This window comes from Amphiura filiformis, chromosome 9 (genome assembly GCF_039555335.1).
Source record: "Amphiura filiformis chromosome 9, Afil_fr2py, whole genome shotgun sequence".
Classification (NCBI taxonomy): domain Eukaryota; kingdom Metazoa; phylum Echinodermata; class Ophiuroidea; order Amphilepidida; family Amphiuridae; genus Amphiura; species Amphiura filiformis.
In genome coordinates, this window is record NC_092636.1 from 929,581 (window position 1) to 944,257 (window position 14,677).

A 14,677-nucleotide genomic window follows, 5' to 3' on the forward strand; every position below is an offset into this window, starting at 1 on the left:
GCAAAAGTCTTTAATCTCATTTTGTGATACAAATAGGCCGCCAAAAAGTGTTGCGATTGTGTGATTCTTCCATTGTAATGCGCTTCCTCAGGTAATTCTTTGTTTAATTGACAAACAGTGTGATGTAAACATCAAACGACATCCATAGCTTTCAATCAAATTCAACTGAGCACTACTCCAGAACAATAAATCTGTTCCTAGTATGATTGAAAACTGCATTTGATACAAAAATAAAAATATTCCAAACTTTTGTCCATGACTGTATGAATTGCTATCAGCAGTAGAAAGCATGAATTGCTATCATCAGTAGAAAGCATGAATTGCTATCAGCAGTAGAAAGCATTAATTACTATCAGCAGTAGAAAGCATTAATTGCTATCATCAGTAGAAAGCATGAATTGCTATCAGCGGTAGAAAGCATGAATTGCTATCAGCCGAAGAAAGCATGAATTGCTCTCAGCAGTAGAAAGCATGAATTCTTATCAGCAGTAGAAAAAATGGATTGCTATCATCAGTAGAAAGCCTGAATTGCTATCAGCGGTAGAAAGCATGAATTGCTAACATCAGTAGAAAGCCTGAATTGCTATCAGCAGTAGAAAGCATGGATTGCTATCACCAGTAGAAAGCATGGATTGCTATCAGCAGTAGAAAGCATGGATTGCTCTCATCAGTAGAAAGCATGAATTGCTATCAGCAGTAGAAAGCGTGAATTGCTATCAGCAGTAGAAAGCATGGATTGCTATCATCAGTAGAAAGCATGGATTGCTCTCATCAGTAGAAAGCACGGATTGCTATCATCAATAGAAAGCATGGATTGCTATCAGCAGTAAAAAGCATGAATTGGTATCAGCAGTAGAACGCATGAATTGCTATCAGCAGTAGAAAGCGTGAATTGCTATCAGCAGTAGAAAGCATGGATTGCTATCATCAGTAGAAAGCATGGATTGCTCTCATCAGTAGAAAGCACGGATTGCTATCATCAGTAGAAAGCATGGATTGCTCTCATCAGTAGAAAGCATGAATTGGTATCAGCAGTAGAACGCATGAATTGCTCTCAGCAGTAGAAAGCATGAATTGCTATCAGCAGTGGAAAGCATGGATTGCTATCATCAGTAGAAAGCACGGATTGCTATCATCAGTAGAAAGCATGGATTGCTATCATCAGTAGAAATCATGGATTGCTATAATCAGTAGAAAGCATTGATTGCTATTATCATAAGTAGTAATGGCAGTATATTGCTATCAGCAGAAGATAGCAGATATTACTAATAGCAGTAGGTCATATTTAAGAATATTGTTATTTACATTATATTTTACTTATGCATCTGATGAAGTAGCTACAATGTTACAAATTATTCTTGCGTCAATTTTGCCTAGGTTATTTGTGTGTTGTGAACATTTACTTTCTCAAACTAAAAGTTTTTCAAGAAACTCGCACTTAATATATTACGTAAAGCTTTATATTTCGTTATTTTAAACGTTGCCTCATCAACGAATTATCTACTTAACAATCCAGCACCCACCGGCTGTCTATTTCTCCTAGGTCAAAGAACTTTTTTCCAGATGCTTGGGTGACACGATAGCGTGGCCCTATTTTTTACTACATATGTTAGAACGCCTCCGCAATTTTCCTCACTGTACACATTTCCCTCGATGTGCTCTGAAATTAACATCTCAACATTTGCAATATATTATAACAAAGCGGTTTTGCTTTTAATCTTGTATACATATAGTTGTACAATATTTGACATTTTATTACATCAGATCGTTTTATCGTGTCCTTGGCCGTGACCAACACAAATCTGATTGCAAATATATATCATCACCATGGCTATTATTAGGAAACCTATACAAAATGGTTATTTTCAGGTTCGTTACCTGTCCTCAATGTGATTATTTGTTCCTGTACGTTCAATATTCTAACCATATTCGTCGAACACATTAATGGATCAATGTATTTAATGCAAGTATACAATTCGCGAGGCTGTTGAATAAGATTAAGTTTCACATGCTGTTGTTACCTATATTATGCGCTTGTACAAACTACCTAGAAATAGCACGACGCGCACGGTCTCTTCTTGTTTCTTAAGTTACCATTTTGAAATACACATGTACTCATATTATAAACGGCTTCCACGAGACTGTGCTGATGACAATTAAAATACATAATTATAGTCATCTTAATTCGAATAGAATACATTTGAATTTAATATTTTGCATTCGTAGCTCAAAATGATCAACTTTGCTTTATACAAATTCCCGTCATATGCTACTCCCCTACAAGATATTTATTACCACGACATTGTGTCTTTCATCTCGTTCTCTTTCTTCTGTCCGCTCATCCTCCTCCGTCTTTCTCTCGCTATCTCAGATCTCACGCAATCCCTGTGTCTCTGTTCCTCTGTCCGTCTCTGTCTGTCTCGCTCATCTTATTTCACCCTCTTAAGGTTATTAATTATTTTAAACTGTTGTGATTTGGTAGTTCACAGCATCTTACGAATGGTAGTGAGCTTTGGCAAAAACTGCATTGCTCAATTCATAGCGAGCGTGTAGAAGAATTAAAATATCACAGATATACTTTTATAGGTGCTGCGGCTCTTGAGTTACATTGTAAAGAGGGCTGAAACAACAACACCTTTGTACAATGTATATAACTCATTAACAACAATAAATTAAGCAAGTTTGCAAAGTATAAGATTTGTAGAATGAACTTTTGTAAAACATCAAGGTGTTAATTTTCAATAATCTATTGATTTACATAATGAAAATGGATTTTTAGGTTACTTGGACCAACAATACCTCGTCTACCCGTTGACACAATGATTAAACGACAAGCAACGTGACAGTTGAAGCAAATGGTTAAAATTTATTAGTGAAGAGACAACATTGGCAAGCTCTCCTGCAGACTCGCGTAGCATTCATTCACGCATTAATGCCTTATACGCGCTCATCTGTGCGATTGACAAAATAAATAGCATAACAAATCTCTTAATATCAACCAAAGTTTTCACTTAAGAACCACCGGAAGAAAACTACACTTGTTTGCCCTCCTTTGAACGCGCTTTAACCAAATATACATATATAGGAATTTCCATTATTAATTTTGTTAGCTGGTAATTTTATACGGCGATTTGTAGTTAAATATGAGTGCATACAGTGGGTTAAAAAGCGGGGAGAATAACTTGCCGTATATAACAAACAGCGTTATAGCGAAACAAATCTGGCATGTATTTAAGGGTCACCAACGTACATGTACCGATGTAAAAATCTAATAGGTTTTTGCCTTATAGATTCTATGTGACTGTGCTAGTAGCTTGCTCGCTATGGCGCACATACACTAAAGCATTTTGTACAAGTCGTCGTCGCATAAGACGATTTAGCGAACCTTTTATGCGTGCATGAAGTGATATAGCATTTGAAAGCGTTTGAGCTATATAGCCTTGTGGTATACCTTACAGATATATTTCACGTTTATAAAATTTGTTGAAATATCTACAGATTTTGCAATGTTTAAAAATGACAATTATATAATTTGTTGCAAAATAGAGATCTATTTAGCGTAAAAATATGAAACTTATTTTGTAATCATCTTGCTGATAAAAAACAAAAGCAGAGTAATTATAATAAATAATATAAATAAATTACTAACAAGACCGACTAATGATACTAATGATACATACTAGTGATTAAATGTATTTTGACATGTGAATATGCACAGACAGGAAAGTGTACCTTTTGTTCAATTTTGATAGCAAAGTAGTCTTTCCAGTCACTGGATATCCTCACAAAAAGAACTTACAAACTTTATCACCACCAACATTAACATCGTCGTCGCCATCATCATCATCATCATCATCATCGTCATCATCATCATCATCATCATCATCATCATCATCATCATCATCATCATCATCATCAATAATAATAATAATGAAATAATAATACTATTAATAATACTAATAATAAATGAGAACAATTATCAAAATAATAATTAATAGTAATAACTGCTTCTAAGATATAATATAAATAACTTTGCAATGAATGGTGCTGTCCTGAACTTGAAGCTGTTTGTATTCTCATAAACTGATTTGATTTATTACTTGTACTATACAGCGATGACTCTTTTCTCAAGCAATAGGTATAGTTTGCGATGCACGCTATCCATCCCTAGCTCATTTTAGGCATACTGCTAGCTCGGCCCTGCTGGTGAATTACAAAGGGCAAAAACTACTGACACTATGGTTTGCTTGCCAACCGCTCAAGTCCTGCTCTACCACTATATATGTGAGTGTCGCCATGCAGCGTATCTTCAAAGCAAATCTTACTCATATATTTTTGCTTCATTTTAGATTTTGATTTGCGAATCGCCAGAAAGCGGAAAGTCTACTCTAATACTGGGAGCGTAATCACCACGGACTCGACTTATTTTTAGCTTGTTTTACACGTGGATCCGTAAATGCATTGATTATTGTGCATGTTAATGATTGGCTTTCTGTTAGCTAGCCCGTCAATGAGAGGCACATCAATCCAATCTACATGTGGTTTCTTCTAATAAACGTCATACAACGCTATAGGAATTAAGAAATATAACAGCAACATTTTTGGTGGATTTATTTTGGTTAACTATATGCAGAATGTATCGTCTAAGACATACTCGTTGAGAAATCAAAGTTGATACACATTGTCAATGTGTACATGTAGCCTATGTGTGTGTGTGTGCAGCACTGAGGAGCAGAGGATTTAAAAGAATCTTATAAATAAACAATCTTTGGATGGAGTGAGAGGATAAAGTATGCGGAAGAGTCTGTTAATAACTTAACGCATTTTGATAATAACACTCTTGGATGCGGAATTCTCCTTCAAGTTCCTTGCAGGTGTCTTAAGATAACATCGATGTGCACATTGCATTGTTTCATTCAATCCTACGTGTTATTTTTGTCCAAACCATGAACCACCTAATGCTTGTGAGAGACGACTTAGTGAGCTCCTCGACATATAGAATTGATTGCCGCATCGCTACAATTCGCCATTTTTCTTTCACGCACTGCTGTTATTTCCGTCGCCTACACACGATCTAGGCCGTCCAACACACTAGTATAGTGATTTGTTACCGCCTTGTATAAAAACTCCAAAAAGGTATATTATATCTACCTGGATAATGGCTGCGATTTATATTTCTATGGGCCTTCGATAGTATAACCTCTATGGCAAGTAAGTCATTACCACAATTATTTGTTATTTCTCTTCCGTATAATAAACTCAGATTTGTAATGTTTTCAATTTGTGGTGTGACACTGTATTTTGATACTTCAATGTTGCGTGCGGAATAACACCACATTGTAGCCTCTGGGAATTTAAAGTCAAACTCGATTCTTATGGTTTATATAGAGATGATAACATTGGCAAATAGATCCTAATCCTACCATATAATGATATTTACAAACCTGCAATATTGTTCCTTATTCACCTATGTTTATGCGGCCTTTAACTATTCCGTGAATCCCCAGATTCCATGTTCCCTCTTTCCTTGTATAACACTCCACAACCCATTATTACCTAGTAGAATATTTACTTTGGGGGTGAAGAACAGAATATATGATAATATGATATACTTCAAGTTGGTTTTATATTATAATCTAAAATGTTTGTGTGTATGAAGGGGTGTGTGTGTGTGCAGTGTATGTGGGGTAAGTGAGATGTATATGTGGGTGAGATGGATGGGTGGGTGAGAGGGGTGGGGTGTGCAGGGGGGGGGTGTATGTAACTGTGGAATAGCATGCATGCATCACCTGAAGGAGGGGTGTTAATCAGCAATTCAGCATTTGCAATGACACCAGCACTCCTTATTGAATTGAATAATTTAATAACATCACCTTCAAACGTTTTGAGACAACGTTTAAAAAGTTTCAAACATGTTATTTACACATGTTTTGTAAAATTCCTTTTGAACTATTTTGTAAACATTTTGTGTTTTCCTGGAAAACGGACATTGGAAATGTCAGAGACAATTCCTATGAAGACTCTCCCATGCACTGGTCCGACAGACAAGATCCAATGCACCGGTCAGACAGACAACATCAGAACAAGGATGCACTAGGAATTGCATCCTTAGAATATGTACAACTGGTGAGATGAAAAACAACTAGGCTATTTACAAGGTCAAGCAGGTACGAGGTATCACCTGGACCTGCTGCCTCATAAGAGGAAGGATAAAAGGCTTCTGGCCTCCGTATAAACATATGAAGGCCTATGGTATAAACTACAGGTGGTTATGTATGACAATGTAATCCACAAATTAGTTTACAGTAACCATCCAACAGTTATTATTACAAGGACTGAAAGATATGTCGTGGTATACCCCTTTGCATTGACAATCTGTCTGTTTACAACCTTGGCCTTTTAGGTGACATGCATTAGGTCATACTGCAGTTACTGTCCGTTTTCCTATACACAATACACAGTGCTCTCACCATTGACGCGTGACCCCTACAAATGATGTACGTTGCAAGAATGGGCACTTGCCTAGTTAACATCACTGTGTGAAAAATAACCAGCCAATATGTTAGGTATTCTCCAAACTTCTAGCAAATATATTTGATATGCCATAGGTTTTGTGTTGTGATCATTTCGATCAGTGGTTCGTGACAAAGAAAGCGTGATCTAGTTGACCTAGCAACGGTCATATTTTAACGTGCACTACGACAGCGAATGTACCTAATGTTACCTAAGACGAAAACTCAACTTTGCAGCAAGCAAAGCTGCTGCTTATTTCTGTTCTTTCTCACACATTTTCGACGCACAAATACATTACCTGACCCAATTGTTGTAACTCACCAACTATCTACCATTCTCATCATTTCTTCTAATGGTTATCTGAGAAGGAGAACGCAAAATTCCACATTCCTGTTTGCAATTATCATCATCTAATAATAATTAATAATCACAAAGGAGAATTCAAATATTATGTACCGTACAGTCATTGTGCTTCTACTCCGTTACATATAGTTACTTCTACCATATCTACGTTCATTTACTGCAAACATGCTACATTTAAAGACTACCTACATGGCCTAAGAAGTGAACCCAATGACTCATACGATTTTGGGGTACATTTCGGTTGCTTGTAAACAATTACCTAGACACTCAGTCAATCAAATGTGTTACCCATTGTAGTGTTGCAACTCACCAACTATATCTGCCATTATAATCATCTAACTTCTACTACCTAAGATGAGAACTCAAAGAATCTAAAATCTACCTAAGAAGAGAACTCAAAGAATCTAACATCTACCTAAGAAGAGAACTCAAAGAATCTAACATCTACCTAAGAAGAGAACTCAAAGAATCTAACATCTACCTAAGAAGAGAACTCAAAGAATCTAACATCTACCTAAGAAGAGAACTCAAAGAATCTAACATCTACCTAAGAAGAGAACTCAAAGAATCTAACATCTACCTAAGAAGAGAACTCAAAGAATCTAACATCTACCTAAGAAGAGAACTCAAAGAATCTAACATCTACCTAAGAAGAGAACTCAAAGAATCTAACATCTACCTAAGAAGAGAACTCAAAGAATCTAACATCTACCAAAGAAGAGAAACTCAAAGAATCTAACATCTACCTAAGAAGAGAACTCAAAGAATCTAACATCTACCTAAGAAGAGAACTCAAAGAATCTAACATCTACCTAAGAAGAGAACTCAAAGAATCTAACATCTACCTAAGAAGAGAACTCAAAGAATCTAACATCTACCTAAGAAGAGAACTCAAAGAATCTAACATCTACCTAAGAAGAGAACTCAAAGAATCTAACATCTACCTAAGAAGAGAACTCAAAGAATCTAACATCTACCTAAGAAGAGAACTCAAAGAATCTAACATCTACCTAAGAAGAGAACTCAAAGAATCTAACATCTACCTAAGAAGAGAACTCAAAGAATCTAACATCTACCTAAGAAGAGAACTCAAAGAATCTAACATCTACCCTCAAAGAATCTAACATCTACCTAAGAAGAGAACTCAAAGAATCTAACATCTACCTAAGAAGAGAACTCAAAGAATCTAACAAAGAATCTACCTAAGAAGAGAACTCAAAGAATCTAACATCTACCTAAGAAGAGAACTCAAAGAATCTAACATCTACCTAAGAAGAGAACTCAAAGAATCTAACATCTACCTAAGAAGAGAACTCAAAGAATCTAACATCTACCTAAGAAGAGAACTCAAAGAATCTAACATCTACCTAAGAAGAGAACTCAAAGAATCTAACATCTACCTAAGAAGAGAACTCAAAGAATCTAACATCTACCTAAGAAGAGAACTCAAAGAATCTAACATCTACCTAAGAAGAGAACTCAAAGAATCTAACATCTACCTAAGAAGAGAACTCAAAGAATCTAACATCTACCTAAGAAGAGAACTCAAAGAATACCTAAGAAGAGAACATCTACCTAAGAAGAGAACTCAAAGAATCTAACATCTACCTAAGAAGAGAACTCAAAGAATCTAACATCTACCTAAGAAGAGAACTCAAAGAATCTAACATCTACCTAAGAAGAGAACTCAAAGAATCTAACATCTACCTAAGAAGAGAACTCAAAGAATCTAACATCTACCTAAGAAGAGAACTCAAAGAATCTAACATCTACCTAAGAAGAGAACTCAAAGAATCTAACATCTACCTAAGAAGAGAACTCAAAGAATCTAACATCTACCTAAGAAGAGAACTCAAAGAATCTAACATCTACCTAAGAAGAGAACTCAAAGAATCTAACATCTACCTAAGAAGAGAACTCAAAGAATCTAACATCTACCTAAGAAGAGAAGAGAACTCAAAGAATCTAACATCTACCTAAGAAGAGAACTCAAAGAATCTAACATCTACCTAAGAAGAGAACTCAAAGAATCTAACATCTACCTAAGAACTCAAAGAATCTAACATCTACCTAAGAAGAGAACTCAAAGAATCTAACATCTACCTAAGAAGAGAACTCAAAGAATCTAACATCTACCTAAGAAGAGAACTCAAAGAATCTAACATCTACCTAAGAAGAGAACTCAAAGAATCTAACATCTACCTAAGAAGAGAACTCAAAGAATCTAACATCTACCTAAGAAGAGAACTCAAAGAATCTAACATCTACCTAAGAAGAGAACTCAAAGAATCTAACATCTACCTAAGAAGAGAACTCAAAGAATCTAACATCTACCTAAGAAGAGAACTCAAAGAATCTAACATCTACCTAAGAAGAGAACTCAAAGAATCTAACATCTACCTAAGAAGAGAACTCAAAGAATCTAACATCTACCTAAGAAGAGAACTCAAAGAATCTAACATCTACCTAAGAAGAGAACTCAAAGAATCTAACATCTACCTAAGAAGAGAACTCAAAGAATCTAACATCTACCTAAGAAGAGAACTCAAAGAATCTAACATCTACCTAAGAAGAGAACTCAAAGAATCTAACATCTACCTAAGAAGAGAACTCAAAGAATCTAACATCTACCTAAGAAGAGAACTCAAAGAATCTAACATCTACCTAAGAAGAGAACTCAAAGAATCTAACATCTACCTAAGAAGAGAACTCAAAGAATCTAACATCTACCTAAGAAGAGAACTCAAAGAATCTAACATCTACCTAAGAAGAGAACTCAAAGAATCTAACATCTACCTAAGAAGAGAACTCAAAGAATCTAACATCTACCTAAGAAGAGAACTCAAAGAATCTAACATCTACTAAAGAAGAGAACTCAAAGAATCTAACATCTACCTAAGAAGAGAACTCAAAGAATCTAACATCTACCTAAGAAGAGAACTCAAAGAATCTAACATCTACCTAAGAAGAGAACTCAAAGAATCTAACATCTACCTAAGAAGAGAACTCAAAAGAATCTAACATCTACCTAAGAAGAGAACTCAAAGAATCTAACATCTACCTAAGAAGAGAACTCAAAGAATCTAACATCTACCTAAGAAGAGAACTCAAAGAATCTAACATCTACCTAAAAAGAGAACTCAAAGAATCTAACATCTACCTAAGAAGAGAACTCAAAGAATCTAACATCTACCTAAGAAGAGAACTCAAAGAATCTAACATCTACCTAAGAAGAGAACTCAAAGAATCTAACATCTACCTAAGAAGAGAACTCAAAGAATCTAACATCTACCTAAGAAGAGAACTCAAAGAAACTCAAGAAGAGAACTCAAAGAATCTAACATCTACCTAAGAAGAGAACTCAAAGAATCTAACATCTACCTAAGAAGAGAACTCAAAGAATCTAACATCTACCTAAGAAGAGAACTCAAAGAATCTAACATCTACCTAAGAAGAGAACTCAAAGAATCTAACATCTACCTAAGAAGAGAACTCAAAGAATCTAACATCTACCTAAGAAGAGAACTCAAAGAATCTAACATCTACCTAAGAAGAGAACTCAAAGAATCTAACATCTACCTAAGAAGAGAACTCAAAAGAATCTAACTACCAAAAGAACTCAAAGAATCTAACATCTACCTAAGAAGAGAACTCAAAGAATCTAACATCTACCTAAGAAGAGAACTCAAAGAATCTAACATCTACCTAAGAAGAGAACTCAAAGAATCTAACATCTACCTAAGAAGAGAACTCAAAGAATCTAACATCTACCTAAGAAGAGAACTCAAAGAATCTAACATCTACCTAAGAAGAGAACTCAAAGAATCTAACATCTACCTAAGAAGAGAACTCAAAGAATCTAACATCTACCTAAGAAGAGAACTCAAAGAATCTAACATCTACCTAAGAAGAGAACTCAAAGAATCTAACATCTACCTAAGAAGAGAACTCAAAGAATCTAACATCTACCTAAGAAGAGAACTCAAAGAATCTAACATCTACCTAAGAAGAGAACTCAAAGAATCTAACATCTACCCTCAAAGAATCTAACATCTACCAAAAAGAACTCAAAGAATCTAACATCTACCTAAGAAGAGAACTCAAAGAATCTAACATCTACCTAAGAAGAGAACTCAAAGAATCTAACATCTACCTAAGAAGAGAACTCAAAGAATCTAACATCTACCTAAGAAGAGAATAAGACCTAAGAGAACTCAAAGAATCTAACATCTACCTAAGAAGAGAACTCAAAGAATCTAACATCTACCTAAGAAGAGAACTCAAAGAATCTAACATCTACCTAAGAAGAGAACTCAAAGAATCTAACATCTACCTAAGAAGAGAACTCAAAGAATCTAACATCTACCTAAGAAGAGAACTCAAAGAATCTAACATCTACCTAAGAAGAGAACTCAAAGAATCTAACATCTACCTAAGAAGAGAACTCAAAGAATCTAACATCTACCTAAGAAGAGAACTCAAAGAATCTAACATCTACCTAAGAAGAGAACTCAAAGAATCTAACATCTACCTAAGAAGAGAACTCAAAGAATCTAACATCTACCTAAGAAGAGAACTCAAAGAATCTAACATCAAAGAATCTAACATAGACTACCTAAGAAGAGAACTCAAAGAATCTAACATCTACCTAAGAAGAGAACTCAAAGAATCTAACATCTACCTAAGAAGAGAACTCAAAGAATCTAACATCTACCTAAGAAGAGAACTCAAAGAATCTAACATCTACCTAAGAAGAGAACTCAAAGAATCTAACATCTACCTAAGAAGAGAACTCAAAGAATCTAACATCTACCTAAGAAGAGAACTCAAAGAATCTAACATCTACCTAAGAAGAGAACTCAAAGAATCTAACATCTACCTAAGAAGAGAACTCAAAGAATCTAACATCTACCTAAGAAGAGAACTCAAAGAATCTAACATCTACCTAAGAAGAGAACTCAAAGAATCTAACATCTACCTAAGAAGAGAACTCAAAGAATCTAACATCTACCTAAGAAGAGAACTCAAAGAATCTAACATCTACCTAAGAAGAGAACTCAAAGAATCTAACATCTACCTAAGAAGAGAACTCAAAGAATCTAACATCTACATAAGAAGAGAACTCAAAGAATCTAACATCTACCTCAAGATAAGAGAGAACTCAAAGAATCTAACATCTACCTAAGATGAGAACTCAAAGAATCTAACATCTACCTAAGAAGAGAACTCAAAGAATCTAACATCTACCTAAGAAGAGAACTCAAAGAATCTAACATCTACCTAAGAAGAGAACTCAAAGAATCTAACATCTACCTAAGATGAGAACTCAAAGAATCTAACATCTACCTAAGAAGAGAACTCAAAGAATCTAACATCTACCTAAGAAGAGAACTCAAAGAATCTAACATCTACCTAAGAAGAGAACTCAAAGAATCTAACATCTACCTAAGAAGAGAACTCAAAGAATCTAACATCTACCTAAGAAGAGAACTCAAAGAATCTAACATCTACCTAAGAAGAGAACTCAAAGAATCTAACATCTACCTAAGATGAGAACTCAAAGAATCTAACATCTACCTAAGAAGAGAACTCAAAGAATCTAACATCTACCTAAGAAGAGAACTCAAAGAATCTAACATATATTTAAGAAGAGAACTCAAAGAATCTAACATATATTTAAGAAGAGAACTCAAAGAATCTAACATATATTTAAGATGAGAACTCAAAGAATCTAACATAAATTTAAGAAGAGAACTCAAAGAATTACGATCTGGTGATACACCATGGTTACCTGAATTTGGTGCATCCTAGACATCCAGTTACTCACAATTTACGCATTGCCTTACTCAACTGGTGTTGTAAACTATCTGCCTTTGTAATCGCCTAATGGTTATCTGAGAGGGAGAAGTCAAGAATTATGTATGTGGGATTGGTCGGTAATCCTTTGTGGTGATGTGGTTACTCTATTCACTATACATATTGGCGATGTAACTACCCATCTTCCTTTCATTTACATCTAATGGACACCTAAAAAGGGAACTCCAAGAATCATACTTCTTCTTCTTGCGTATGTACACTATACACCAAAGTATATATTGGGTTGCATTATTGTACGGATAAACAATCCTACGATTTCGTGGTATACCATGTTTGCTTGTACATGCATCCCAGACATAATCTACCGGTAGTATCATATATGATTTGGTGGTACACCATATAGTTGCTTGTACTTGATATATGCATCCCAGACACCCAGTTACTCGCACAAACGCATTGCCTTTATTATCCCCTTATAATATCTTTCTTACGAGTTACGTCAGTACAGATTGGTACTCCTTTGTGATGATAACCTATGGTTGAATACATCTACCATGCACATTCTAGTCGTCCATACACATAACATTACCCTATTGGTATTGTAACTCATTATCTAGTGGATACTTAACTCTCTTCACGCGGGTGTCGACTGCAGACGACAAGTTTCAAATATTTTTTAAAAAGTCAAAAATTTCAGAAATGTGAATTTTCATGACCATATTTGGAATCAGCATGAAAAATGCATTAAAATGAGTACAAACAAGCCTAGTATTGGTTCTTGAGATAGCTCTTGATGGATAGCATGCAGAGCATTAAGAAGAGAACTCACAGAATCATATACGATTTGGTGGTACACCATATAGTTGCTTGTACTTGATACATGCATCCTAGACATACATCCAGTTACTCTCACACACGAGTAACTTGTGTTTTAACACACCTACTATCTGCCATTTTAATCATCTAATAGTTAGTTGAGGGGATAAGTCAAAGAATTTTGTACTGTATTGGGAATGGTGCTTCATGAATAGTGGTGCTTACTTCTATTTGCTACGTCCTCGACATTAATTCGCATGCATCACCTTGCCCTGTGTTAGTGTTGTAACACAGCAACTATCTGCTATTATAATCCTCTTATGGTTATCTGAGAGAAGTAAGACTTATTATGTTGGTACTTCTTTGCGATAATACCCATTATGGTTTGGCATACTTCTATATGATATTCTATTCTCAATCACGTATCCATTGCACGGTTCCGCCATATGCAAGGGGAGCCTCAAAATGGATGGCAATTGAGATGAAAGGGAGAATTACGTAACTTTACATAATGATATATGACTGGTTCGATTCCCATTCATATATATGTATGCTGTCAAACCGAGGCTCTCCTTGCACATGTTGCATGTGGTGGAACCGTGCAATGGGCGACTGATCGTCATGGGTGTTATAATTCACCAACTATGCCCTTTATTCAGTAATGGGTGCTTAAGAAGCGATTTGGATGTACAATATGGTTGCTTTGATTTGATACATGCATCCACACACACTACCTTGCCAAACTTGTGTAAGTTGTGTTGTAACACATCAATAATGTGCCGTTATAATCACCTAATGGTTATCTGAGAGGAGAAGGCGAAGAGTATGAACATTGTGGTACTCCTTTAAGGCGATACCCAATTATATTTGCTATGCACAACACCCTAAATGCTCGCATGCCTGAACTTCCTCAAACTGGTATTTTATAATAAACTCACCAACTATGTGAGCCGCCTTACTTTCACCCACATGGATACCTACATGACAAAAGAAGTTAACTCCAATAATAATCTGAGTTGTAGCTCAGCAACTATCTGCCATTATAATCATCAAATGGCTACCTATGAAAACTGAAGGACACATATTTTCGATTTGTTGCTACATCTCCAATGCATCATACCACCTATAGGCACTCAGACACTCACTCACATGCATTACCCAATTGGTA